The following is a 27,300-nucleotide window of genomic DNA, read 5'->3' on the forward strand; positions in this document are numbered from 1 at the left end:
GCTTCCCGCGGGTACAGGAGCGACTCCAAGTCATTCCCCTCTGAAAGAAAAGAAACAGTTAGAAGACAAACTAATATCAGCAAGAAAGACAAGACATACCATAAGGAATAGAGTTCAAACCGTATTCGAGAAGGATGGGAAACCGAGACGCCTCCTTCCATACCCGGCTCATCCCCAGCATCACCATCCCGGACTCCGCAAACCGGTAAACCGGAGATTGGACCCGGGATATCTTCGCGAACCATTCCGCCTCCTGGTAGCTGGAAGCGTGAAGGCTCGGAAGCGCTTGACCCTTCTTAAACTTCATGGCAATGGGGATGGCGCGGGCAGAAATGTAGAAGAACTCCCGCTTCCACGATCGAAGACTGCGCTCGGTCACGCAGATCTTCAAACCCTTAATACGGGTTGTCAGGGTGTACCACCCCTGGATGCACCTCCAAGTATAGAATGTCATCAGGCGGTCCACATAGGGCTCAATACCCAGAATCCGGCACACCCACTCGAAGTGCCGGATCTTGGCAATCGCCATCGGATGCAACTCGGTCAGGTGCACACCGTGCCTCTCCAGGACACGGTACACAAACTTTGTTAACGGGAACCTAAGGTTCCCATAAACAAAGAATGCAGCATATACCCCGATCTTGCCACTGGGGGCATCGTACACAGTCTGGTGGGGTTCAGGAAACTCAGGCTCAAGAGACTCAAGCATGAACTTCCTGACGATGTACTGGTACTGATCGACAGGTAGAGCACACTGGCACTCGCCAGCAGTACTCCTATCATCGGCTACAGCTTCAGCATCATGAGAAGACATTTTGCAGAAAGAAGAAAGCGATTTCGGGAAAATGCTTGCCTGAAAAGGGGAGTATTTGCCGGAAATCGCTAAGAAGAAGAAGAGAGGTGAAAGTGTGGATTACAAAGAGGCCTCTCCCCCTTTATATACTAATCGCAATTAATGCGATGAATTTAATGCGGAGGAGAGAGAAATCTAAGGTGCAATGAAACTATGACACGTGGCAAAAAGCAGGCTGGCAACAGCTGTTGACAGGACGTGTGCCAGTAATTTCGCGGCCACGCGCCCGAAAAATCGCGCCCACGCGCCGAAAAAAGCGTCTGGAATGACCATATAATGTCACATCACAATAACTTCCTGCACGTCCTGACACAGTCAGAAGAAACTGTCGCACGACGTTTCAGAGGTTTGGACTGTTCCTATCTTTCCACCAACCTTTCGAATTTCAAAATTCAAAATTTAAAAATATTAAAAAGTAAGCGGGAAAATACCCCCTTACCTTGGCAAACAAGTAACCGTAAGACGGATGCGGGTACAGTGTTAAGGCAAAACCCTTCACATACTTAGCACCCGCAGGGAATTGAAGCCAAGAAAACCTTGGCGAACAAGTAACCGTAAGACGGATGCGGGTACAGTGTTAAGGCAAAACCCTTCACATACCTAGCACCCGCAGGGAATTGAAGCCAAGTACCTCGGCAACCAAGTAACTATAAGACGGGTGCGGGTACAGTGTAAAGGCAAAACCCTTCACATACCTAGCACCCGCAGGGAATTGACGCCAGGAATACCTTGGAAGTAAAGTAACCGTAAGACGAGCGCAGGTACAGTGTTAAGGCAAAACCCTTCACATACCTAGCGCTCCGCTGGGAATTGAAACCAAGAAGGATCTTCTGGGCAATGCTTGCGGAAACGGAAATAACATCCCCGCATAGCGGGAACGTCGAGAACTACGTTGTTTGAAGCTCCAGGATGGAATTGGTGGTTTTAACATAATTGATCACTATGTTGAAAACTACCAAAACCTCATGGAGAATCCACACAAGTGGGACTCAACGCTCCTGACTCGCGAGGAGGTTACAGACCTGCCCGCATCATACCCAAAGACCAAGCAGGAAACTCGGGAATTTCTGCAAGTGACAAGGACTTCCGCGGGAAGAATCCCCATGGAAAACCTTAAAAAACCCCTTTTCAAAACCCTTTGCTTAAGTCCAAAAGTTCACCTCACTTTATTAAACACGCATGAGAAGAACATTGGACTGGGGGGACTTGAAGAGGTAGGTCCCAGCAGAGCCCAGTTGGACCCGCAAGACTCACCTTGAACAGGGACGTCTGCGCAGAAACCAACTGGATCCGCAGGACCAACCATGCTCAGAGACGTGACGTCCTTACGCGCAGTACGCAAGTTGTTCCCGCAGGAAATGCCTCCCAATGGTGAAGGACTCCGCCTGTCCCCGCAGCCTCGGATACAAGCCATTAGGGAAGGCCACCCGCGCAGCAAGGCTACACGCACAAGGCACTTAGCTCTCCATCATTCAGTGTCACCTGAAGGAATGAGCGAAGCCGGGAACAATCCCGCACAAGGGCGGGAGGGGGAATACTCCCGCCCAAATAAGCCAGTCCGTACGATACAGGAAGATCTTCTGTACTGTACCTGACGAGGTATGGGAAAAAGATCTGACTAAAGATACGACAGCTTATGGACAACAGTATGGCGAGCAGCATACTCCTACACTGTATGTCACTATTAGCCGCTGCCTACTCACCAACTCTTGTCATACCACGTGCGTAGCCGGCAGTTGGTGGGAAAGGAATAGTATACAGCAGGTCTGGTCACTATCAGCCGCTACCTACCCACCAACTACCAGCAGGACACGTGCGTAGGCTACTGTTGGTGGAACAGGAACACTGTTGCAGCCGGCCATACCTCCTTGGAAACCTACCTTCGGCTATAAATACCACAAATGGTATGACCATCTCATCTTATCATATCTTATCACATTATCATCATATTATACCTGATATCTGCTCTAGCAATCTCTTAATATACATTTATATTTAAAGAGCAATCTAGTCTGATTCTCACGCCGGAGGGTGGTCACAAGGAGGAACCCCCCCCCCTTCTCAGTGACAAGCTCACGGTGTCTGTTTTGCAGGTTATCAGAAGAACCATCTTCTCAGGGTCTAACCCCTCGTGGGAAACATCTCTCCAACCCCCAGGTTACCAGTAATCTGCCCGGGGTTCGGTTAGTGTTTCTTCAGCAAGCTAATGGAGTCGTACGTGGTGGAATGGAGGCTACCAGTCATGCACACTGTGGAAACTTTGACTTTGACTGGAAAATGCACCTTCTTTTACATGCGCAATCATTTGCAATATACAAGTATCTTGCACCAACCAGGCAACCACTTTATATCTCACCATAATATATTATTAAAAAATATTTGCATTTAGCTTCTAATTCTATAATTGATTTTATCATTATATATTTATTTATATATTTATTTGTTTTATGAAAAACTTACCCCACCTAATCTATAGAACAGAGGCGAGACACCTTAACATCGTATCATGTCCTTCGAGGACTTATATATATCTTTTGCTTGTATGTTAATTTTTAAAAACTTATCATTAGATGTCTTTAACTTGTATGCCAATCTTTTTGAACGACAATTTTGTATGTCAATGTATCAAATAACTTCTATATACAAACAACATTACCAAAAAAACGTTATCATATGTTCGCTTTGATCATCAGGCTAATCGTAGTGTGGTGACACCTAGGGCCGGCTCCGAGAATTGAAAACAAAATTTGATTCGAATGCGAAAAATATTATGGGTCTTATGTAAAAGAAATATTTTGTTGAGTTTTAACAATTTAATTTTTAATTTGACTTCGTTTGTTATGATTTGGATTATGTTAAAGACTTTGCATAAAAATAAGTTTAAACATATCTCAAATGAGACTGGAACTCACAACCTTTTATTGGGAGTCATACTCATTTGACATGTGACCAAGTTAGTTGTTATTTAATTATGTTTAAACATTAAATATACATATTGTTTTTACATAAAAATACATGTAATTTTTTTTTAAAAAAAAATTACAGACCCAGCAGGGTGTCAAGCAGCACCCGTCAACCACCCAGCCCCACCCTAGAGCCGGCCCTGATGACGCCGCCACCTCACCGTGATTCTCCCCGCCAAACCATTGCAACCAAAAAGCCCCACTTAGCGATATTGTGTTAACGGGGAAGCTGTTCAAATTAAATTCAACTCATATGCATTTTAAAATAAAAATAAAATGACTCCATTATGTTTTTTTTTCGTTATCATACCTACCACAAATTGATATCTCAATCTCAAATCATTATTAAAATACATCCAAAGTCTTAATACACAAGTATACATATGCACATCTACTTTATATGATTATATATCAAAGACCATGATTATTAAACCATAAAACACATACAAACACCAACAACGACTCTTGTTTCCATTTGCAGCCAGTTGATCAATAGCCAACTACTTCTCTTTGCTTTCGTTATGGCCCACCTCTCCATAACCATAATCTTCACCATTGATGGTTGATCACATTAAACATGATCAAGGGCCTTGATTAATCCTCACCCAACCCACCACCCCTTAGAATTTATTCACACCACTTTCTTTCTATATAAACCACAATCTTCAACTACCTTCTACTCATCACATTTTGCAACCATTCAATCCTTCACAACTTCTCCTATATATACACACACACTTATTTATTAATTTATAGATACATAACATAGCATTGCACCTTAAGTTCATAACTTCATATTCAAACATCCTTAAAACATATTATATATACAAAGTTAGTGTTTGAAATGGAGAATGGACATGCAAATGGGGTGGCAAGTGAGTTTTGTATTAAGGATCCATTGAATTGGGGTGTGGCTGCTGAGGGTTTAACCGGTAGCCACCTTGATGAGGTGAAGAGAATGGTGGAGGAGTTCAGGAGGCCGGTGGTGAAGCTAGGAGGTGAGACACTGACCGTGTCTCAGGTGGCTGGGATCGCGGCTACTAGTGATGTGAAAGTGGAGCTGGCTGAGTCTGCCAAGGCCGGAGTAAAGGCGAGTAGTGATTGGGTTACGGAGAGTATGAATAAAGGGACGGATAGTTATGGTGTCACCACTGGCTTCGGAGCCACGTCTCACCGTAGGACGAAAAACGGTGGGGCTCTTCAAAAGGAGCTCATCAGGTAAAAAAGCTTTTTTAAAATTTAGTGTCGGTGTCGTAACAAACTTAGCTGATACCATATTAAAAACAATTAAATTTAAATGATTTAAAGAATGGTAATTAGGTGGTTTTTGACGTCTATAAGTGGAAATTAAATATAACAACTTGTAAATAGGTATTTGCTAGTTATCTTTAAATAGATAAATTATATGAAACGGAGGAGTTAGGTGGATATATCATATATGTGCGTGTTATTCATGAACTTGAATAATAATAATAATAAAGTTAATTAATATATAAGTAGATGTTACAATCATGAAAAAGTGGAAGAAGTTAAAGATAGTCCACGGCACCATCAAATTTGGTATGCCAAACTTCGAGAATACGGATATATCTTAACAAAATTTATAGAATAAGTGTTTTCAGTTAAAGTATTAAACACTTTAGTAATTTTAACTAATGTTGTATAAAGTTCTCCTAAATATTTAAATAATGGTAATTAGTTAATCGAAAGTTGGTAAAACAATTGTAAAAAGTTAATTAATTTTAAAAAATCACTTTCTTATTTTTACTATTTTAATTTCTTTTTTACTTTTTAAGGGGATGTTTGGGTTTCTTACTTAACCTCCTTGTAACCTATATAAGTTTTAAATTATAAATTACAAAATTATAACTTATGACTTATATACTTACCGTCTTTAATTTTTTACAAACACCCTATAACTTATAAGTTATAATATTGTTGTATTTTAGATTTTTGAACGCGGGAATCTTTGGCAACGACACGGAATCAAGCCACGCACTTCCACATTCCGCCACAAGAGCTGCGATGCTCGTAAGAATCAACACCCTCCTACAAGGTTACTCCGGCATTCGTTTCGAGATCTTGGAAGCCATCACCAAGTTCCTAAACACCAACATCGCCCCTTGTTTACCCCTCCGCGGCACCATCACCGCGTCAGGGGACCTTGTCCCCCTTTCCTATATCGCGGGCCTTCTCACGGGCCGGCCCAACTCCAAAGCCGTTGGGCCAAACGGGAAATCCTCAATGCCGAAAAGGCATTTACCCTTGCGGGTGTGGACGGCGGGTTCTTTGAACTACAACCTAAAGAAGGTCTAGCACTTATTAATGGTACCGCGGTTGGATCAGGGATGGCCTCCATGGTTCTTTTCGAAGCCAATGTACTTGCATTGTTATCCGAAGTGTTGTCCGCTATTTTCGCTGAGGTTATGCAAGGAAAACCCAAGTTTACCGACCATTTAACGCATAAACTTAAACATCACCCCGGACAAATAGAAGCCGCAGCGATCATGGAATACATTCTAGACGGAAGTGATTATGTTAAGGCCGCGCAAAAGGTTCATGAAATGGACCCTTTGCAAAAACCTAAACAAGACCGGTACGCGCTTAGAACATCGCCTCAATGGCTAGGCCCACACATTGAGGTCATTCGTTCTTCAACGAAAATGATTGAACGAGAGATTAACTTGGTTAATGACAACCCGTTGATTGATGTATCGCGTAACAAAGCGTTACATGGTGGTAACTTCCAAGGGACTCCAATAGGAGTGTCCATGGACAACACTCGTTTGGCTATCGCCTCCATTGGGAAACTCATGTTTGCGCAATTCTCTGAGCTTGTGAATGATTTTTACAATAACGGATTACCTTCGAATCTTTCTGGTGGACGGAATCCTAGCTTGGATTATGGTTTCAAAGGTGGAGAAATCGCCATGGCTTCTTATTGTTCCGAGCTTCAGTTTCTTGCAAACCCGGTGACAAACCATGTCCAAAGTGCGGAACAACATAATCAAGATGTGAACTCATTAGGGTTGATTTCAGCTAGAAAAACAGCGGAAGCTGTTGAAATCTTGAAGTTAATGTCATCAACATACTTGGTAGCTCTATGCCAGTCCATTGACTTGAGGCATTTGGAAGAAAACATGAAATCAACAGTGAAGAACACCGTGAGCCAAGTAGCGAAAAAGGTCCTAACCATGGGCGCCAATGGCGAGCTTCACCCTTCAAGATTTTGTGAAAAGGACTTGCTTCGTGTAGTCGATAGAGAGTACGTGTTTGCATATATCGACGACCCTTGCAGTGCGACCTACCCACTAATGCAAAAGCTCCGACAAGTTGTCGATCACGCTTTAAACAATGGTGAAAATGAGAACACAAGCACTTCAATCTTTAATAAGATTGGTGCTTTTGAAGAGGAACTGAAGGCCCTTTTGCCTAAAGAAGTCGAGGGTGTTCGAATTGCATACGAAGATGGTACATTGGCAATCCCAAACAGGATCAAAGCGTGTAGATCATACCCGTTGTATAAGTTTGTGAGGGAGGAGCTTGGGGCCGGTTTCTTGACTGGTGAAAAGGTGACTTCACCCGGGGAGGAGTTCGATAAGGTGTTTACAGCGATGTGCAAAGGCCGAATCATCGATCCGTTACTGGAGTGTGTTAAGGGTTGGGATGGAGTTCCTCTTCCCGTATCTTAGAATCAAGTTAATTTGCTTTCTGTTTGATACTTTCTTTATAATTTTTGGGATTCATTGTATGTTATGGTTGGTATTTTGAGATTCAAATATAACTTGTACCATTCTTCTTTCTGAGTTATCAAACAATTTGGTTACCATGTATATTATGGCTATGAATGTATTAGCATATTGTGTCATCAATACAACCATTTATGATAGATATCACATAGATATCATTTGGTTAGTAGTTTGATGCCCCTTGTGGTATACTTACTGTTTATGATAAGCTTTGATATGCTATAGATTGAATTTAAAAGATAGGGATAAAAAGAAAGAACGATTGTATTAATGAAAACGTAAAGAAAGATTACAAGAGATTCCCGGGCCTAGCCCTCTCTCACCGCATACGCAGGTGCTATGGCAATGTCATCTTAATCATAAACATACTCTCCCCTCCCTATTAGCTATTAATACCTATTTGTAGAAATATAAGTTGCACTTTGACCTCTCTCAAAATAAATAAATGATATGTAGACTAGAGCTAAAGCATGATTCCTATCAGTGTTTAAATATTGTTGCCGCTCAAACCTTGTCGCACATTGCCTCTTCTTCTCTCTGGACCTTCGCTGATAAATGGAGATATCCACGCAAAATCTCATCACCATGGACAGTGTTTAGGCGTCCACACCGCATAGCCTTAGCCCGAATATTTTCTAGAAAATTAATACATGATGGAGAGCGTTTAAAGTACTCTAAAGATAAATAACATACTCTTTACTGTTCTATTTAAATATTTTTTTTAAATCATGAATAGTGCCTAGTTGAGTTTATTTTATTCAATTAATTATGCCAAATAATTAAACTACTCAGAGAGAGATTACAACATAGAAACAAACTCCTGTACGAAACATTACAAGAATCAGGTTTTCAAAATGATTTTGACTTCAACAAGTCCAATACGTTACAAACCAAAGTGTGAATAGCACGTACTTAACTCACACAAATCACGTTGTCGAAGTGATTCAGTTGACTTCACCAAGTACAACACGTTATAAACTAAAGTGTGAATAACAATATTGTACCTAATATATTTTTATATGATTCATCTTTTATATAATGTTTTTATATGATTTAATTATTTCCATCAACAAACTCACAATGTGTTTACACAAACATTAAATATCATTTATTTTTTATATACAGACTGGCGTTGCGTAACACCTCCACGTCTGAACACTAAAAACCGTCTGATGATATCAAGATCAACGGCTTATCTTCTAGTCAATCAAGTTGGTCTCGGAGAACATATTCGTACCACAAGAACAATAATTTCTTAACTCAAGCCATGTTCCTTGTTCACTACGTATTATATGAATCAAGACTTGTACATAGCTCTACCAATAAAGTTTTTTTTTTCTTTTTTCCTTTATGTTAGACTAGGATAAACGCAAAAACCATACCTACCCATAATATATAGGAAATTTAACTTAAAACTAAATTATTAGACAACTCCATAAATATTCGGGAAAATGACCATTATGGGATTTAACCTTCAAAGTAAATAAACTATCGTTTTTTGAAGTGTCCACTCTTAATCTTGTAAACCCGCATATTTTAGTGTTAGCCGATCATATTTTCAACCAATAAAATTCCGTCGCATGTCATTCAACTGTTAGGTCAACAGTTTTTTTAAATAAAAGTAGTTGAGCGGACAGTTTTTTTAGGCATTCAGTAAGACTCTTTGTCTTTCGACTATATTTTTCTGACTTCTAAGACTTTTTTGGCTTCCGACGATATTTTTATGGTACGTGACAAAATCTTATAGGTTGAAATTCTTGTCGGCTGATGATTAAAAAGTATATAGATTGATACGATCAAATTAACATCATGAGGAAAATAAAACTGATCAAACAAACATTTTATGTATAATGCTCATTAGTCATTTAATGCTAAAAATATCTTCTATAGCCACAAGAATAATAGTCACTTAAACCATTAGGCTGCGTGCTATGGTGGGAGGCTTCGAAGCCCCTCCACAGTGCCACGTTAGCGTTACGTGGGCACTGGGGGCATCGAAGCCCCAGGGCATCATGCCCCTTTATGGCGAGGGGGCTTCGAAGCCCAACCTTTTTTCTTTTTTTTTTATAAAACAAAAAAACCAATACAAATAAAAATAAAAAACATTCAAATAAAAAAACCAATAAAAATAAAAACCCTACAAATTAAAAAAAACCTACAAATAAAAATATAACTAATGCTCGTCGTTGTCGTTCTCGTCCTCGTTTGCATATTTGGCCAATATCTTTGCTCTTCTTTTTTCCATCACCGCCCGCGACACAGGATCTAGATGCGATAGATCTTTTGTGATGAGCTCGAGTTCCTTTTGTTTCGTTCGCTCTTGGTGCATCGCTTTGTATTCCGCAAGCATCACCTTTCTTTCTCCGTGCACCTTCAAGAGGCCCTCTTGGTTTTTGTTTTTAATGTTGGCAATCTCGGCTAGCCTCCGCTCCAAGTTTTCAAGATGCGAGCTCGTGTCGGAACTCTTAGAGGATGTGGTTCTGGACGAAGATCCTCCACCTCTAGCCACCGCCTTGGCTTTATCTCTTCCTACCGGTCTTGGCAACTTATCTGGTTCATCAAAATTAATTCCGGATCCAACTCATTTAGATTAATTTGACAACGACCGTCGGACATGGGCTGTGACGGCGATTGATCGGCCGAAGTAGACGTTGTCTTTGACCGTTTGGACGGTCGCGGTTGTGATGATGTCAAGACCGTATGCCACTTTGGCGAGCTTATGCATTGTCTCCAAACATCCAACATGCTAAAATCTTTATTATAAAAGGCTTTGTATTGTTTTAAGCATGCCTCCAAAACATCGGTATCGCCCATGCCGCTTTTTCTGTTGTTCACAACGCGGGTATGAATGGCTGTGAAGTCGGTTATTTGTGTGCGTAATGACTTCCATTTGTTGTAGACGAAGTCATTCCCGTGATACTCTCCTCGACCCATTAAAGCAAAGAACTTGGTGCGTATTTGTACCCAAAACTCCGACGAATGTTTGCCGTCACCTTCGATACATATAAAAGCTTAATATTAGTAAACAAAAAAATATAACATGGAAAACATATAAATATTTTTATAATATACCTTGAATCGAGTCTTCAGAAGAGTCGATCCACGCTAAGGCTAACGCCATTACCTCGTCCGCTTCCCACATTTGTCGTTCGCCCTTTTCGGTTGTTCGAACGTCACCCGGGTTCTCTTTTTTATGACTTCTTTTTGGACGCCGGACTTGCGTTTCGGGTACTTGCGTTTCGGGCATTTGGGTTTGTGGTACTTGTGAGGACGTATAAGGCATTGGCGCCCGAAAGAACATATCGCGGGTAAACGGTGGCATGAGTGGAGGAATCATCGGTCGTTGTTGGTTTGCATAGAACGGGTTGCTAAGGTCGACGTTATTTGCGAGCAAATTAGCCCACCACATACAACTCGGATCCCACGGGTTTTGATTCGGGTTCGGGTTTGGGTTCGGTGTTGAGCTTGAGCCCGTGTTCGGGTTCGGGTTCGGGTTCGAGTTAGGGTTCATGATTTGGTGTGAAGATGAATGTTGTGAAGATCGTTAAATTTGGTGTGAATATGAAAGTTGTTTGAGTAAAATTGAGAAAAAGGTTTGAATTTCTATAGAAATGTTAATTTTTTTTTAAACGGCTATATTACCGTTGGTGGTGCCCCCCCCCCCTCACCTCCCTTCCGCGCCCGCCTTCCCCTCCACCGCTGCCCCCTCCGCGCCCCACCCAACCGCGCCCCCCGGCGGTGTTTGCAACCCCACCGCGCCCTTCTCCCCCCTCCACGGCGCCCATAGCGCAAAGCCTTATAAATCAAGCCTTGTGCATTGCTCTAGCAATAGTATCTTTTTTGTTTTCTAGAATGGAGTATAAAGAGTATAAATGCAAAAACCATATCTACCCATAATATATAGCACACTTAATTAAAACAAAACAATTAATATTAATATATTATACATACAACTCCAAAATAAATATATGGAAATACGTTCTATATAAGCCACCACCCCCAGCCTCGGCAAGCATCCCTCCGATTCTTCTCTCTTACTAGAAAAGATTGTGTTAAATTGTCAGGCTCTTGAACATCATGGGGAGTTTAACATCCGAGGTTAACACCATGCATTCAAGTGCAAGTGTGGACTTATGTGTTAAGGGTGATCCATTGAACTGGGGTGTGGCTGCTGAGGCTTTAACCGGAAGCCACCTTGATGAGGTGAAGCATATGGTGGCTGAGTTCAGGAAGCCGGTGGTGAGGCTGGGTGGAGAGACACTGACGGTGGGTCAGGTGGCAGGGATTGCGGTGAGTGAGAGTGGTGGTGTGAAGGTGGAGTTGTCGGAGGCTGCAAAGGCGGGTGTGAAGGCGAGTAGTGATTGGGTTATGGAGAGTATGAATAAAGGGACGGATAGTTATGGTGTTACTACTGGCTTCGGAGCCACGTCTCACCGGAGGACTAAGCAAGGTGGTGCTCTTCAGAAAGAACTTATCAGGTGATGATCATTATATTTATGATTATGCTTATTTTGATAACTAAATATATAACTTTTAAGTAAATGTTAATTTTTAATTAGTTTCCGTAGCTTCAAGTTGAGTTAAAATCTACATTAAAGAGTTTTCTTTTTATATATGTTTTTAGGGAGTAGTATAAGAAAGTAGTAATGTATTTTGGTACACTTAAAATTTATGTCTATCAAAGTGTTTTATTTTTACTATTTAATCACATAAATAATAATATATGTTTCCTTAGTGTTCACAATTAATCTAACCAAAATAGGACTTTTCTTTTCTTTTTACTAAATAATAATATATTTTTTAACATTGTTTTATACTAGTTTTATCATATTTTATAAATAACTATTTAATTACATATACATGGTTAGTTTCATTACAGAACTCAAAAAAAACTTAAGAACTTTAAGAACTCTTAACAACCAACTATTTTTATGAAATTTTTTTATACATTACTATTCTTAAAGAGTAGTTTTATCATATTTCTAAACTAATTTTTGATTACTTATGTAAATTACAAGTTTGTATATGTGTAAAATTGTGTAGTAACAAATTTACATTTGTGTAAAAAAAATTTAGATATGTATAAAAACTAATTTTTCATAATTGTAATCGTAAAGATAGATATAAAAAGTGATAAAACTACACTCAAATAACATGAATATACAAATTTTTTAATAAAAATTGTTAGTTATTAAGAGTTCCTTCAAGTTCTTAAATAATTTAATAGTTCTTTAATAATAAATCACAAGTTTATATACGTGTAAAATTTATAAAATAACCAATTACATATACGTAAAAAAATTTGGATATGTGCAAAAACTAATTTTCATTATTGTAATATTAAAAATAGATATAAAAAGTGATAAAACTATACTTAAATAACATTAACATACAAAAAAATTTATAAAAAACATTATTTATTAAAAGTTCTTTTAAGTTCTTAAATTATTTTAGAGTTTTGTAATAATACCCATTCTACATACATACATACATACATACATACATACATACATACATACATACATATATATATATATATATATATTGGTGTTATCATGTAAGATTTTGCCCGGTTATAGAGATATAATTTGTTTTAGAATGGGTAACTCATAGACACACGCACACTACTTAAGACTACTCTTAGATCTGTAAATTATCTATAGCCAGACTAGAATTCTTAATCAATATTTTTATAAACCTCAATTTTGCTATCTTACAACACTTTCGAGTAAATTTAATTATAAAAATTTATACTTTTCATGATAAACAAAGGTGCAAAGCATACGTGACTAAAGTTTGTGTGAAGAAACACTAACCAGACCCCGGACAGATTACTGGTAACCTGGGGGTTGGAGAGATGTTTCCCACGAGGGGTTAGACCCTTGGAAGATGGTTCTTCTGATAACCTGCAAAACAGACACCGTGAGCTCGTCACTGAGAAGGGGGGGGGGTTCCTCCTTGTGACCACCCTCCGGCGTGAGAATCAGACTAGATTGCTCTTTAAATATAAAAGTATATTAAGAGATTGCTAGAGCAGATATCAGGTATAATATGATGATATAAGATAATGTAATAATGTGTTTAGATGATCATACCATTTGGGGTATTTATAGCCGAAGGTAGGTTTCCAAGGAGGTATGGCCGGCTGCTACAGTGTTCCTGTTTATCAACAGTAGCCTACGCACGTGCCCTGCTGGTAGTTGGTGGGTAGGCAGCGGCTGATAGTGACCAGGCCTGCTGTATACTATTCCCTTTCCACCAACTGCCGGCTACGCACGTGGTATGACAGTAGTTGGTGAGTAGGCAGCGGCTAATAGTGATACAGTACAGGAACATGCTGCTCGCCATACTGTATCAGTGAGCTGTCGTATCTCTGATCAGATCTTTCGCCCATACCTCGTCAGGTACAGTAAAAGATCCTTCAGTATACGGACTGGCTTGGCGGGAGTATTCCCCCTCCCGCCTCTGTGCGGGATTGCTCCCGGCTTGGCTCATTCCTTCAGGTGACACTGAAGGATCGAGAGCTAAGTGCCTTGTGCGTGTAGCCATGCTGCGCGGGTGGCCTTCCCTAATGGCTTGTATCCGAGGCTGCGGGGACAGGCGGAGTCCTTCACCATTGGGAGGCATTTCCTGCGGGACCAGCTTGCGTACTGCGCGTAAGGACGTTACGTCTCTGAGCATAGTTGGTCCTGCGGATCCAGTTGGTCTCTGCGCAGACGTCCCTGTTTAAGGTGAGTCTTGCGGGTCCAACTGGGCTCTGCTGGGACCTACCTCTTCAAGTCCCCCTAGTCCAATGTTCTTCTCATGAGTGTTTAATAAAGTGAGGTGAACTTTTGGACTTAAGCAAAGGGTTTTGAAAAGGGTTTTGTAAGGTTTTCCATGGGGATTCTTTCCGCGGAAGTCCTTGTCACTTGCAGAAATGCCCGAGTTTCCTGCTTGATCTTTGGGTATGATGCGGGTAGGTCTGTAACCTCCTCGCAAGTCCGGAGCATTGAGTCCCAGTTGTATGTATTTTCCATGAGGTTTTGGTAGTTTTGAACATAGTGATCAATTATGTTAAAACCATCAATTCCATCTTGGAACTTCCAACAACGTAGTTCTCGACGTTCCCGCTATGCGGGGATGTTATTTCCGTTTCCGCAAGCATTGCCCAGAAGATCCTTCTTGGTTTCAATTCCCAGCGGAGCGCTAGGTATGTGAAGGGTTTTGCCTTGACACTGTACCTGCGCTCGTCTTACGGTTACTTTACTTCCAATGTATTCCTGGCGTCAATTCCCTGCGGGTGCTAGGTATGTGAAGGGTTTTGCCTTTACACTGTACCCGCACCCGTCTTATAGTTACTTGGTTGCCGAGGAATACTTGGCTTCAATTCCCTGCGGGTGCTAGGTATGTGAAGGGTTTTGCCTTAACACTGTACCCGCGGCCGTCTTACGGTTACTTGTTCGCCAAGATTTTCTTGGCTTCAATTCCCTGCGGGTGCTAGGTATGTGAAGGGTTTTGCCTTAACACTGTACCCGCATCCGTCTTACGGTTACTTGTTTGCCAAGGTTTTCTTGGCTTCAATTCCCTGCGGGTGCTAGGTATGTGAAGGGTTTCGCCTTAACACTGTACCCGCATCCGTCTTACGGTTACTTGTTTGCCAAGGTAAGGGGGGATTTTCCCGCTTAATTTTTAATATTTTTAAATTTCGAATTTTGAAATTCGAAGAGTTGGTGAAAAGATAAGAACAGTCCAAACCTCTGAAACGTCGTGCGACGGTTTCTTCTGACTGTGTCAGGACGTGCAGGAAGTTATGGTGACGTGACAGAACATGGTCATTCCAGACGCTTTTTCAGGCGCGTGGGCGTGATTTTCTGGGCGCGTGGCCGCGAAATTTCTGGCACGCGTCCTTTCAACAGCTGTTGCCAGCTTGCTCTTTGCCACGTGTCATAGTTTCATTGCACCTTCGATTTCTCTCTCCTCCGCATTAAATTCACCGCATTAATTGCGATTACTATATAAAGGGGGAGAGGGTTATTTGTAATCCATACTTTTCACTCTTCTCTTCATCTTTAAGGCGATTTCCGGCGAATACTCTTTTATTCAATCGAGGATTCTCTCGAAATCGTTCTCTTCTTCCTCTTCAAGATGTCTTCTCGTGATGCTGAAGCTATAGCTGACGACAGGGGTACTGCTGGCGAGTGCCAGTGTGCCCTGCCCGGCGATCAGTACCGGTATGTTGTCAGGAAGTTCATGCTCGATCATCTCGAGCCTGAGTTTCCTGAATCCCACCAGACCGTGTACGATGCCCCCAGAGGCAAGATCGGGGTTTATGCTGCATTTTTTGTCTATGGGAATCTTAGATTCCCATTGACAAAATTTGTTTACCGTGTCCTTGAGAGGCACGGTGTTCATTTGACCGAGCTGCACCCCATGGCGATCGCCAAGATTCGCCATTTTGAGTGGGTGTGCCGGATTTTGGGCATCGAGCCCCATGTGGACCGCTTGATGACCTTCTATACCTGGAGGTGCATCCAGGGGTGGTACACCCTGACGACCCGTATTAAGGGTCTGAAGATTTGCGACACCGAGCGCAGTCTTCGCGCGTGGAAGCAGGAATTCTTCTATATTTCTGCCCGCGCCATCCCCCTTGCCATGAAGTTTAAAAATGGCCAAGCGATACCGAGCCTTCACGCCCCCAATTACCAAGAGGCGGAATGGTTTTCGAAGATATCCCGGGTCCAATCTCCGGTTTACCGGTTTGCGGAGTCCGGGATGGTCATGTTAGGGATGAGCCGGGTGTGGAAGAATGCGTCTCAGGTTCCCATCCTTCTCGAATATGGTTTGAACTCTATTCCCTATGGTATGTCTTGTCTTTCTTTTTGATACGAGTTTGTCTTCTAACTGTTTCTTTTCTTTCAGAGGGAAATGATTTGGAGTCGCTTCTGTACCAGCGGGAAACCGACGGTCCCGCGCGGATGGGTACTCTTGCTCTGGACGAGGGCGAGTTGCCCATCCTGGAGCAAACGGCGGATCGGTTTGTGGAGGTCTATCCGCTGGGCCACGAGATCCTGAGCCTCCGGCGGCCAGGTAAGGCGATATTCTTTCCTCAATCCCTCAATGCTGTACCCGCTGCTGGAATTCCTGACCTGTCTTCTTCTGAGGAATCCTCAGATGTTCCTCCGTTGGTGCGGAAGAAGAGGGTTGCTGGCGGGAAAGGGAAGGAGAAGGCCTCCACAACTGATCCGGTGATTCTATCTGACTCCGAGTCAGATAATGAAGAGGTGGCGGGGAACCCCGGTGGTAAGGAGACCACTGCTCCGGAGGCTACGACTGTTACCTCCGGAGATCCAGCGACGACGACGGTGATTGGTACCAAGAGGCCGGCTCCATCGGGTTCCTCCCCGCCCGTCCGTACGTTCAGAGTCAAGAAAACCCGTAAGTACAATCATAGTTTCTTTGTAGATTTCACTATAAATTTATCTAACACTTTCTTCTTTGTGCAGGCGTGGATGTTGACGCATTCTGGGGTGAAGCGCAGAGGAGTACCCTTCCGCCAATGACGGTAGGCTTGGTCAGCCTACCTGAGGCGTCGACCCGGGTAACCGCGCCTGCTTCCGCTGGTTCAGTTGCTCCCTCAGAGCAGACTGTTCCAGCTGAGATGACGTCACCGCCGGCTGTGAGTGCGATTTTTACAGCATCCTTCACAGAGCCGGCGGTTACTGCTGCTGCTGACTACAAGGCGGCGACCACGGCGGCGACCACAACGGCGACCACGGCGGCTGCCACCATGCCCGCGCCACCGGCACCGATGGCCGGACCATCAGGTACGCGCAGGGCTTCCCGCCGATCTTTGCCACCTTCCCGTCTGCCTGACCTGTTGGATGGATTTCCTTTAGGTTCAGGTGATGGGTTTGGCGGCTATCGGCCTGTCATTGACCCTACAGGTGCGTAGGGTTCCTTTCTTTTTCCCTTGTTTTTTATCATCTTTTCCTTACTGCCTTTGTTTCTTTTGCAGTGTCGGATTCCAATGAAGTGTATGTTCCGCGATGGAACATACGCCGAGGAACAACCCTTCGTACCCCTGTGGAGTGCGTGGACTGGGCTCGCCACGCTGCTCCTCATGGTGCGTTGGGGGAAGCCATGGCTAGCTACCAGGAGGGTAGGCTAACCAATGAGCTTCGGGTTCTCCAAGCCCGGATGCAGCCGCGCGTCGAGCTGCTTTGTCGTGAAAACGACAAGTTGAAAGCAGCTCGCGCCAAGGACGTATCTGAGGCGCGTGCTCTTCGGGAGGAGAACCAACAGCTGGCGGCAGCTGCCGCCGACAAGGAGAAGGCCTTCAAGGCCCTCGAGGTTGAAGTTCAGGCGCGACTCGAGGCCCGCTCCAAGGCTGCCCAAGCTGTGAATGAACAGCTTCGGCTGGCCAGGGAGACTGCGCGAAACGCAACCGAGAGGGCTGCCAAGGCTGAAGCCGTTGCTGAGCCTTTGCGTGTGGAGAATGAGGAGCTCAAGGCCAAATTAGAGGCTCTCCAACGCGCTCATGATGCCTTGGCAATGGAAGATGCCAAGAAACTCCAGGAAATCCTGGACCAGAGGGGGGTGCTTGACCACACCGAGCGGAAGCTTAAGGGCGTCGAAGAGGCTGCCGCAAAGGAAGTTTTACTTGCCAACCTTAACAAGAGCGAAGCCGAACGCGCCCATAACGAAGCTCAAGCTGCCCTCCAATGGCTTCTTCGAGAAGCGTTGCCTCAGGTATGTTTAGTTTTATCTTCACGCTTTCCTTTTGTAAGAAAAGGTTCTAATACTTGTGTTTTCTTTGTAGGTTGTGCGTCGGGTCTTTTCAGAGACCTCTTACGATGATGCTATGACCGCAGCCCTCAACGCTTCTCATGAGGATGGGGAAAAGGCCGGCTTCCTGCTTGGTCTAGGGTTTGTTGAGAAAGGCGTCCCGCCTTCCAACTTCCCTTTGTTCGATGTGGATACCGAAGCCATTTATGACCAAGCATTGAACCAATACGCCGCCTTCCCGCATCCAGTGGTGGAAAAGGTGGACGAAGTAGCTGCTGCTGATGATGGGTTAACTGTCCTCAAAGCGTTCCTCGAACCACCCCGTTCTTCTGACGGAGCGGGTCCAAGTGGAAGCGGCCCTGAGGCTTGATCCTGAAGATCCCTTCCCATTGCTAAGATAGACTTGTATAGTTTTATTTTTTTAGGCGGGTAGTTACCCGGCCATTCTTGTAATATATTCTTGAAATATTAATCTTTTTGCGTATAAGATTGTTATTTCCTTCTTTGGGTTCCTTGCTTTATAAACTTATGACTTGCATACTTAGTTTAAATTAGCAATTTTCCAAGTGTTTAGAATAAGAACCTTTGAACGTGGTTGATAATGGGTTAAAGTTTCGCTTCCTCCTTCGTGATTGTGCGGGTAGAACCGTCACTTGCACTTGGTAGGATGGCTAAACTTTAACCTTCATCTGACCTGCGTGTAGGTTTTCCTTTTCGAAATTTCTAAGGCATTAAGATAAGTTAACCTTTGAACGTGGTTGATAATGGACTAAAGTTTTCGCTTCCTCTTTCGTGATTGTGCGGGTAGAACCGTCACTTGCACTTAGTAGGATGGCTTTAACTTTAAACCTATATCTGACCTGCGTGTAGGTTTTCCTCACCTTTTGAGGATAAGTTAACCTTTGAACGTGGTTGATAACAGGAAGTTTTGCTTCCTCTTTCGTGATTGTGCGGGTAGAACCGTCACTTGCACTTAGCAGGATGGCAAAACTTTACCCATATCTGACCTGCGTGTAGGTTTTCCTCATCCTTTGAGGATAAGTTAACCTTTGAACGTGGTTGATAACAGGAAGTCTTGCTTCCTCTTTCGTGATCGTGCGGGTAGAACCGTCACTTGCACTTAGTAGGATGGCAAAACTTTACCCTTATCTGACCTGCGTGTAGGTTTTCCTCATCCTTTGAGGATAAGTTAACCTTTGAACGTGGTTGATAACAGGAAGTCTTGCTTCCTCTTTCGTGATTGTGCGGGTAGAACCGTCACTTGCACTTAGTAGGATGGCAAAACTTTACCCTTATCTGACCTGCGTGTAGGTTTTCCTTATCCTTTTTAAGAATTTTGTTTTGAACCGTTCGACGCGCGGTTGTCGATAGGTTAGTGTTCAGTTTCTTTTCATGATTCATGCGGATAGACCGGCACTTTCATTTAATGGGATAATTGAACTCTTCCCCTTCAACTGACCTGCGTGAAGGTTTGTCAAGTTATTGGGTTCGTGCGGGTAGGACCGCCTTCCCACGCAACGACTTCACGTAATGTGAACGCCATCACCAGTGTTGCATAGTTTAACCGTTCGACGCGCGGTTGTTGATAGGTTATTATTCAGTTTCCTTTGATGATTCATACGGATAGACCGGCACTTTCATTTTTGGGTGCTGAACTTTTTCCCAAACTGACCTGCGTGAAGGTTTGTCACGTTATTGGGTTCGTGCGGGTAGGACCGCCTTCCCATGCAATGACTTCACGTAATTATGCGGTGAAAACCGGCATATTAGTGTTCAGAAAAGTATAAATGTAAATTCATCAGCTTCGATGTTCTTAAAGAGAATCGTTTCCATTAGAAGTGGCTCTTGGCCTTTTCTTTACAAATTGGAATTGATTTACATGCAAACTGTGTAAATGAGCTCCCTTCCATGTTGGGATGGGAGTGCCATCGAGCCGATACGCACCTGGTTCGGGATCTCGTTCTTTACGCAGCATGTAGTCTCGATGAAGCTGGAATTGATTCGTTTTTTCCCCAGCTGGGGTTCTACACGCACCTGCCTGCTCAGCCTTTATTGCGCCACGAGGTGCGCGAGCGTCCCACCTCTGACAAATGTTTCGACCATGTCTTTTACGTCTGTGCATTCTTCAGTGTTGTGGCCTTTAGTCTTGTGAAAGTCACAGTATTTGCTCCGATCAGCATCGTGGCGATGTCGGATTATTGGAGGCTTTGGCCACGGGAGCTGTTCAGTGGCGAATATCTCAGTGACGCTTTTGCTGAGTGGCGTCCATCTGGAGTTCCGGTGCAGCTGTGCATTATCCCTTCCGCCCAATCGATGTTGCAAGCCGGATGAGGTGTCAAAGTTTACCCTTGACTGCCAAATGCCTTGCTTCCGTTTTTTATTTAGTCGGGCGGAGAGGACGTTGTCTTCTCTCGTCTTTTGAGTGTAGAGGTTTGTGCTCTGTGGGAGATCTCTACCCAGTTGCTTCTCCGTTTCCGCATAGCGTTTTGCTGCTGTCATGATGGCATCCCATGTGGATGGCATGCCATCTTTACCTGTTAGGGTGCGGATGAGCTCTGGGTCGTGCGCGCCCTGGATGAAGGCAGCGCGAACAAGATCTTCGCTGATATTGCCCAAACTTAGCTTCTTTGAGTTGAAGCGAGTGATGAAGTTTGGCAGAGATTCATCTTCTTCTCGTATGCATTTGAGGATTGTCCATTGCTCCTCGGTATACTTCCGTTGCTGGCTGAAGTGTTGGCTAAACTTCTGCTGGAAGTCTGCCCAGTCGTAGATGTGGTTGACCGGTAGACGATCAAACCAAGCTCTAGCAGCCCCAACAAGCGTCATTTGGAACATGTAGCACCACGTGGGTTCCGTCCAATTGCTGACGGTTGCCCCCGCTATGAACCTGCTCAAATGGTCGTCTGGATCAGATATACCGTCATACGTGCCTATGTTAGGCATCTGTTTGGCACTCCTTGGGGCAATTGCTTCCGCAATGTCCCGTGCAAATTTGGACGTTCCCGCATTTGCTACGTTTGGTCTGAATGTTTTGGAGAAGTCTCGTGGACTTCCACCTGTGCTTTTTGGTTTGAAGGCTTGTCCAAAATGCCTTTTCGGTTGGGATTCCATTTCCTTACGCTTCCCTTTTGCCTTATGGCGAGGGTTCGCGTCGGAGTCGGATTCCTCCGAGTCATCCTCCCAGTATTCGAGTTCGTCGGCCTGTTGTACGGAACGCAAGCGTTCGTCCAACTCAGCCTGGAATTCTTTTTGTCGTGCCTCCGCCCATGCCTTAACTTCATCGAGAGTTTGGCGGGGGAGTCTTCGTTTCTCAAGCTGGGTATCAGTGGATCCCAGTAGGCGATCATTTACTGCACTTGCCCCAGCTTGAGTAACTGGGGTAGTGTTCGTAAAATTTACTTCACTTGCCCCGGCTTGGGTAACGGGGGTAGTGTTTGTAAAAACTGTGTTACCGGTATTCACCCCAGTAACTGGGGTTGTGATTACCGGAATTTCTCTAACCATCTTTGTAGAAGTTTGAAAAAACTGGAGAAAAATAAAGTTCTAGCTTTATGCACGGATGGCGCCAATGAAGAAACACTAACCAGACCCCGGACAGATTACTGGTAACCTGGGGGTTGGAGAGATGTTTCCCACGAGGGGTTAGACCCTTGGAAGATGGTTCTTCTGATAACCTGCAAAACAGACACCGTGAGCTCGTCACTGAGAAGGGGGGGGGGTTCCTCCTTGTGACCACCCTCCGGCGTGAGAATCAGACTAGATTGCTCTTTAAATATAAAAGTATATTAAGAGATTGCTAGAGCAGATATCAGGTATAATATGATGATATAAGATAATGTAATAATGTGTTTAGATGATCATACCATTTGGGGTATTTATAGCCGAAGGTAGGTTTCCAAGGAGGTATGGCCGGCTGCTACAGTGTTCCTGTTTATCAACAGTAGCCTACGCACGTGCCCTGCTGGTAGTTGGTGGGTAGGCAGCGGCTGATAGTGACCAGGCCTACTGTATACTATTCCCTTTCCACCAACTGCCGGCTACGCACGTGGTATGACAGTAGTTGGTGAGTAGGCAGCGGCTAATAGTGATACAGTACAGGAACATGCTGCTCGCCATACTGTATCAGTGAGCTGTCGTATCTCTGATCAGATCTTTCGCCCATACCTCGTCAGGTACAGTAAAAGATCCTTCAGTATACGGACTGGCTTGGCGGGAGTATTCCCCCTCCCGCCTCTGTGCGGGATTGCTCCCGGCTTGGCTCATTCCTTCAGGTGACACTGAAGGATCGAGAGCTAAGTGCCTTGTGCGTGTAGCCATGCTGCGCGGGTGGCCTTCCCTAATGGCTTGTATCCGAGGCTGCGGGGACAGGCGGAGTCCTTCACCATTGGGAGGCATTTCCTGCGGGACCAGCTTGCGTACTGCGCGTAAGGACGTTACGTCTCTGAGCATAGTTGGTCCTGCGGATCCAGTTGGTCTCTGCGCAGACGTCCCTGTTTAAGGTGAGTCTTGCGGGTCCAACTGGGCTCTGCTGGGACCTACCTCTTCATTGTGAAAATCATTTTTTAAGCCAACAAATTAAACTTGATTTACTAAAGCAATGCTCAACGAAAGAAGTTAAATAACTATTAAAGTAAATACATATTTTTATATATTTACTGAAACAATTTGGTGATATATTAATCTAAAAGTTGTGGATAAATGGTATAATTTCACAAACAATCTAAAAAAAGCTTTTCTCAAAACAATTTTATTTTAATATACATTAAAGTCTTGTTAAAATATGCATAATTACTAAATCATTTAAAAAAAATGATTTTATCACATTTTAAGCTGATTACTTTTTGATGAGTGACTCGAATTGTTCAAAATAGTAAAACTGTATAAATTTTTATTATAAAATTTAATCTTTTATTTTTAGATTTACGTGTTCGTCGTGTGTTTATAAATTATAAGACTCAATATTATTAAGAGGGACTTTTTTAAACAGCTTGATACAGTAAAGCTAACTAGTGAAAGTGTCTTTTGCTAAATTTAATGTAATGAAAAAGAGAGATTGTGTATATGTTTGTATGACGACATCTGTCTATGAGGTATTCGTGTTTCACGAGGAAGGATAAGTTGGCCTAGAACAGAGCGTCACGTGTCTCATTTATGACCAGTAGATCGGATCCCACGAATTCAGATCTGGACCCAACCGTATTTACACACAACAGTAACTACACCACAAGCAAAAGACCGGCTAAAAATAGAAATATAGAATCTATATATTAATTCCATTTTCCCCCCTAATTTTTTTTTCATCCGCAACTTTCTTTGTGCTTAGACCACTACACTTATAAATTAAATAATGTTATCATTGCCTCACTTTGAATAGACTATGTTGTCTTAACCAGAGGCCCTGCTAGCTTTAGTGCTTTACTTGGGCATATCATACCGCCAGCTACCAACAGTCGTGCCACCACAAAACTCTCTGGTGTAACACATGGTGAGATGAAAACCCAGATGTGCTCGGGATTTTAACTGAAAACTTTGCAAATGGCCTAAATCAAATTCTTTGTTGCCTTAATTAATACTTTAAAAGTGACACAAGTTAAAATTAAACTTGAGTTTTTACTGAAAAACCAAACATTCTATTACTATGTCACAAGCGACATATATAACCCTAAAATTTGTTGCTAGTAAACTTATTTAAACATGCATGATTTTAAAAATACTTTCCAAATTAGTGAGGTGTTTATCTTTTGGTTATTCTGTAACAAACACATTACACCTATTATAATATTATTATTCTTTTCAATCAAAACGATTATATCTTTTTAACCAAAACATTAGCCTGTTTAGGTCGTTTCTTAATCAACCCATAATGCTTTTATTTAAAGCTTTACATTTTTAATCTGAATTAATTTTTTTAATATTTAAAGTTTATTTTAAAATATAAATTAAAAAATCCTTTTAAAAAACAACTTTTAAAGTACGTTTCTAGAAAAATCAAAAGAAACGATTTTTAAAATATATTTTTTTGGATCGTGATAATATAAAAAGACCATGAAAATATATAAGATGCATTTTTAATAGTTTTTAAATTTCTTTTTTACAACTCTCCTAATTTATTTATCATCTATGCAGACACCTTTCAGAATTTGAACTATCGATCAATATATAAAGGGAACATGCATTACAACTAGGATTTTGTTCTTTTGTGGATTTTTTTTTATAAATTCATTTAGAAAAATCTTTCTTAAGTTTTAATAAATAAACACATGTGTTTGGTTTTTTTGAAACTTTTTTTTTATTTTCTTTTAACTTTAAACATATATAAGTTATATCAAAAATCATTTTTTATTCCAAAAAAACCGTTTAAGAAAAGTAAAAAAATTTTTTTTAAAGATTAAAGAAAACAAGTGAGAGAACATTGTGCTTTAACATGATATTTTATAAAATAAGAAAGTAAATTAAATTATGGGCTTTTAAAATGTATTTTCCATTAAAAAATTTTCATTAAAAGGTTTCAAACTTTCAAGACTTCAAGTCCGTAATGCAAAATAAAAATAATAATAATAATAATAATAATAATAATAATAATAATAATAATAATAAATTCAATTTTAAAATGATGCAAGAGTGTGTAACTTAACTTTCTTAAAAAAGAAAGAAAAAACCTAAAGTTGAGTAATTAACCGCTGGTTTGGTTTAATGTCAGTCTAGCATCCATGTATGTCATGCAACCAAACGACTATCCGTGCTATTCGCACTTAAACAAAGGGTTGTAAACTTGTAAAATAGATGGAAAAATATTAGCTGTTAAATAAGAAAGTCGACTAACTTTTGACTTTTTACAGATTCTTGAACGCCGGAATATTCGGCAACGACACCGAATCATCCCATACTCTTCCGCATACAGCAACAAGAGCCGCCATGCTTGTACGAATCAACACCCTCCTGCAAGGTTACTCCGGCATCCGTTTCGAAATCTTAGAAGCCATCACCAAACTCCTAAACGCGGACATCACCCCATGCATACCCTCCGCGGCACCATCACCGCCTCCGGCGACCTCGTCCCACTCTCCTACATCGCCGGACTCCTCACCGGCCGCCCCAACTCCAAAGCCCTCGGTCCGAACTCACAAACCCTCAACGCGGAAACCGCCTTTGCTTTAGCCGGTGTTGAAGGCGGCTTCTTTGAGTTACAACCTAAAGAAGGCCTAGCACTTGTTAATGGCACCGCGGTTGGCTCTGGGTTGGCTTCCATGGTTCTTTTTGATACTAATGTATTTGCATTGTTATCCGAAGTGTTGTCCGCTATTTTCGCTGAGGTTATGCAAGGAAAACCCGAGTTCACCGACCATTTAACGCATAAACTTAAACACCACCCGGGACAGATCGAGGCGGCAGCGATCATGGAATACATTTTAGACGGAAGTGATTACGTTAAGGCCGCGCAAAAGGTTCATGAAATGGACCCTTTGCAAAAACCTAAACAAGACCGGTACGCGCTTAGAACATCGCCTCAATGGCTAGGTCCGCAAATAGAAGTCATTCGTTCTTCAACGAAAATGATCGAACGAGAGATTAATTCGGTTAATGACAACCCGTTGATTGATGTATCGCGTAACAAAGCGTTACATGGTGGTAACTTTCAAGGGACTCCTATAGGAGTGTCCATGGACAACACACGTTTGGCTATTGCTTCTATTGGGAAACTCATGTTTGCGCAATTCTCCGAGCTTGTGAATGATTTTTACAATAACGGGTTACCTTCGAATCTTTCGGGTGGACGGAATCCTAGCTTGGATTATGGTTTCAAAGGTGCGGAGATTGCAATGGCGTCTTATTGTTCCGAGCTTCAGTTTCTTGCGAACCCGGTGACAAACCATGTACAAAGTGCGGAACAACATAATCAAGATGTGAACTCATTTGGAGGAGAATTTGAAGCGGAAGCGGTTGAGATTTTAAAGCTTATGTCATCTACATACTTGGTAGCTCTATGCCAAGCCATAGACCTAAGGCATTTGGAGGAGAATTTGAAGGCCACGGTCAAGAACACCGTTAACCATGTAGCGAAAAAGGTCCTAACCATGGGCGTGAATGGCGAGCTTCACCCGTCAAGATTCTGTGAAAAGGACTTGCTTCGAGTCGTGGATAGAGAGTATGTGTTTGCATACATCGACGACCCTTGTAGCGTGACGTACCCATTAATGCAAAAGCTTCGACAAGTTCTTGTCGATCATGCGTTAAAAAATGGAGAGAAAGAGAAGGATGCAAGTACTTCAATCTTCCAAAAGATTGAGGTCTTTGAAGAGGAGCTAAAAGCCCTATTGCCAAAGGAGGTGGACAATGTACGAAGCGGTTTTGAGGACGGTAGCTTGGAAATTGCTAACCGGATTGAAGAGTGTAGATCATACCCATTGTACCGATTTGTGAGGGATGAACTCGGGACAAGGTACCTGACAGGGGAGAATGTTACGTCGCCCGGGGAGGAGTTTGATAAGGTGTTCACCGCGATATGCAAAGGAAGATTGATTGATCCATTGTTGGAATGTCTTGAAGGGTGGAATGGTGTTCCTCTTCCAATTTGTTAGCTATTTATTACATCTTTCTTAGTATTAATTTCTTAGTATTGTATCATTGTATTGCTACCTTAATTGTGATAAACTTTTGGTTTTGATCAAAAGTCCAAGTCGAACAAGGTGCCATGTTATTCCTTTTAGAAGAAAGACCATCTTTAGAAGTAACATGTTTGTAGACTTGTAGTACTCGAAGTCATAAAATTCTGAAAGGTAGTATTGTTACATGTGGGTTGGTAATTTGGTATGCCTATATAGCCCACTTAAGATTTTAGGTTTTTTAGCCCACCGAGTTTGTTTTAGGTAATTGGGAATTGAGATTTTTTTTTCATGGGGATCGGAAATTTTGGGGGTGGTTATATGTCATATTAATCTTTTCTGGTTCGTTCAGCCTGGATAGATTA

General features: G+C 42.4%; 2 pseudogenes across 2 annotated transcripts; both read left to right on the forward strand.

Annotated features, from left to right (window-relative positions):
• The first annotated feature begins 4,609 nt into the window (after positions 1 to 4,609).
• LOC143550257 (phenylalanine ammonia-lyase-like) lies at positions 4,610 to 7,649 on the forward strand (annotated as a pseudogene). The gene is made up of 2 exons (XR_013138301.1): positions 4,610 to 5,034; positions 5,766 to 7,649. The product of XR_013138301.1 is annotated as a phenylalanine ammonia-lyase-like (transcript).
• A 3,989-nt stretch (positions 7,650 to 11,638) lies between these two features.
• LOC143550167 (phenylalanine ammonia-lyase 1-like) lies at positions 11,639 to 27,023 on the forward strand (annotated as a pseudogene). The gene is made up of 2 exons (XR_013138284.1): positions 11,639 to 12,043; positions 25,172 to 27,023. The product of XR_013138284.1 is annotated as a phenylalanine ammonia-lyase 1-like (transcript).
• The last annotated feature ends 277 nt before the right edge of the window (positions 27,024 to 27,300 follow it).

Source organism: Bidens hawaiensis, unplaced genomic scaffold, assembly GCF_021521415.1.
Source record: "Bidens hawaiensis isolate Kalapana, Puna unplaced genomic scaffold, B.hawaiensis_p1.1 tig00000055_1, whole genome shotgun sequence".
In the NCBI taxonomy this organism is placed as follows: Eukaryota; Viridiplantae; Streptophyta; class Magnoliopsida; order Asterales; family Asteraceae; genus Bidens; species Bidens hawaiensis.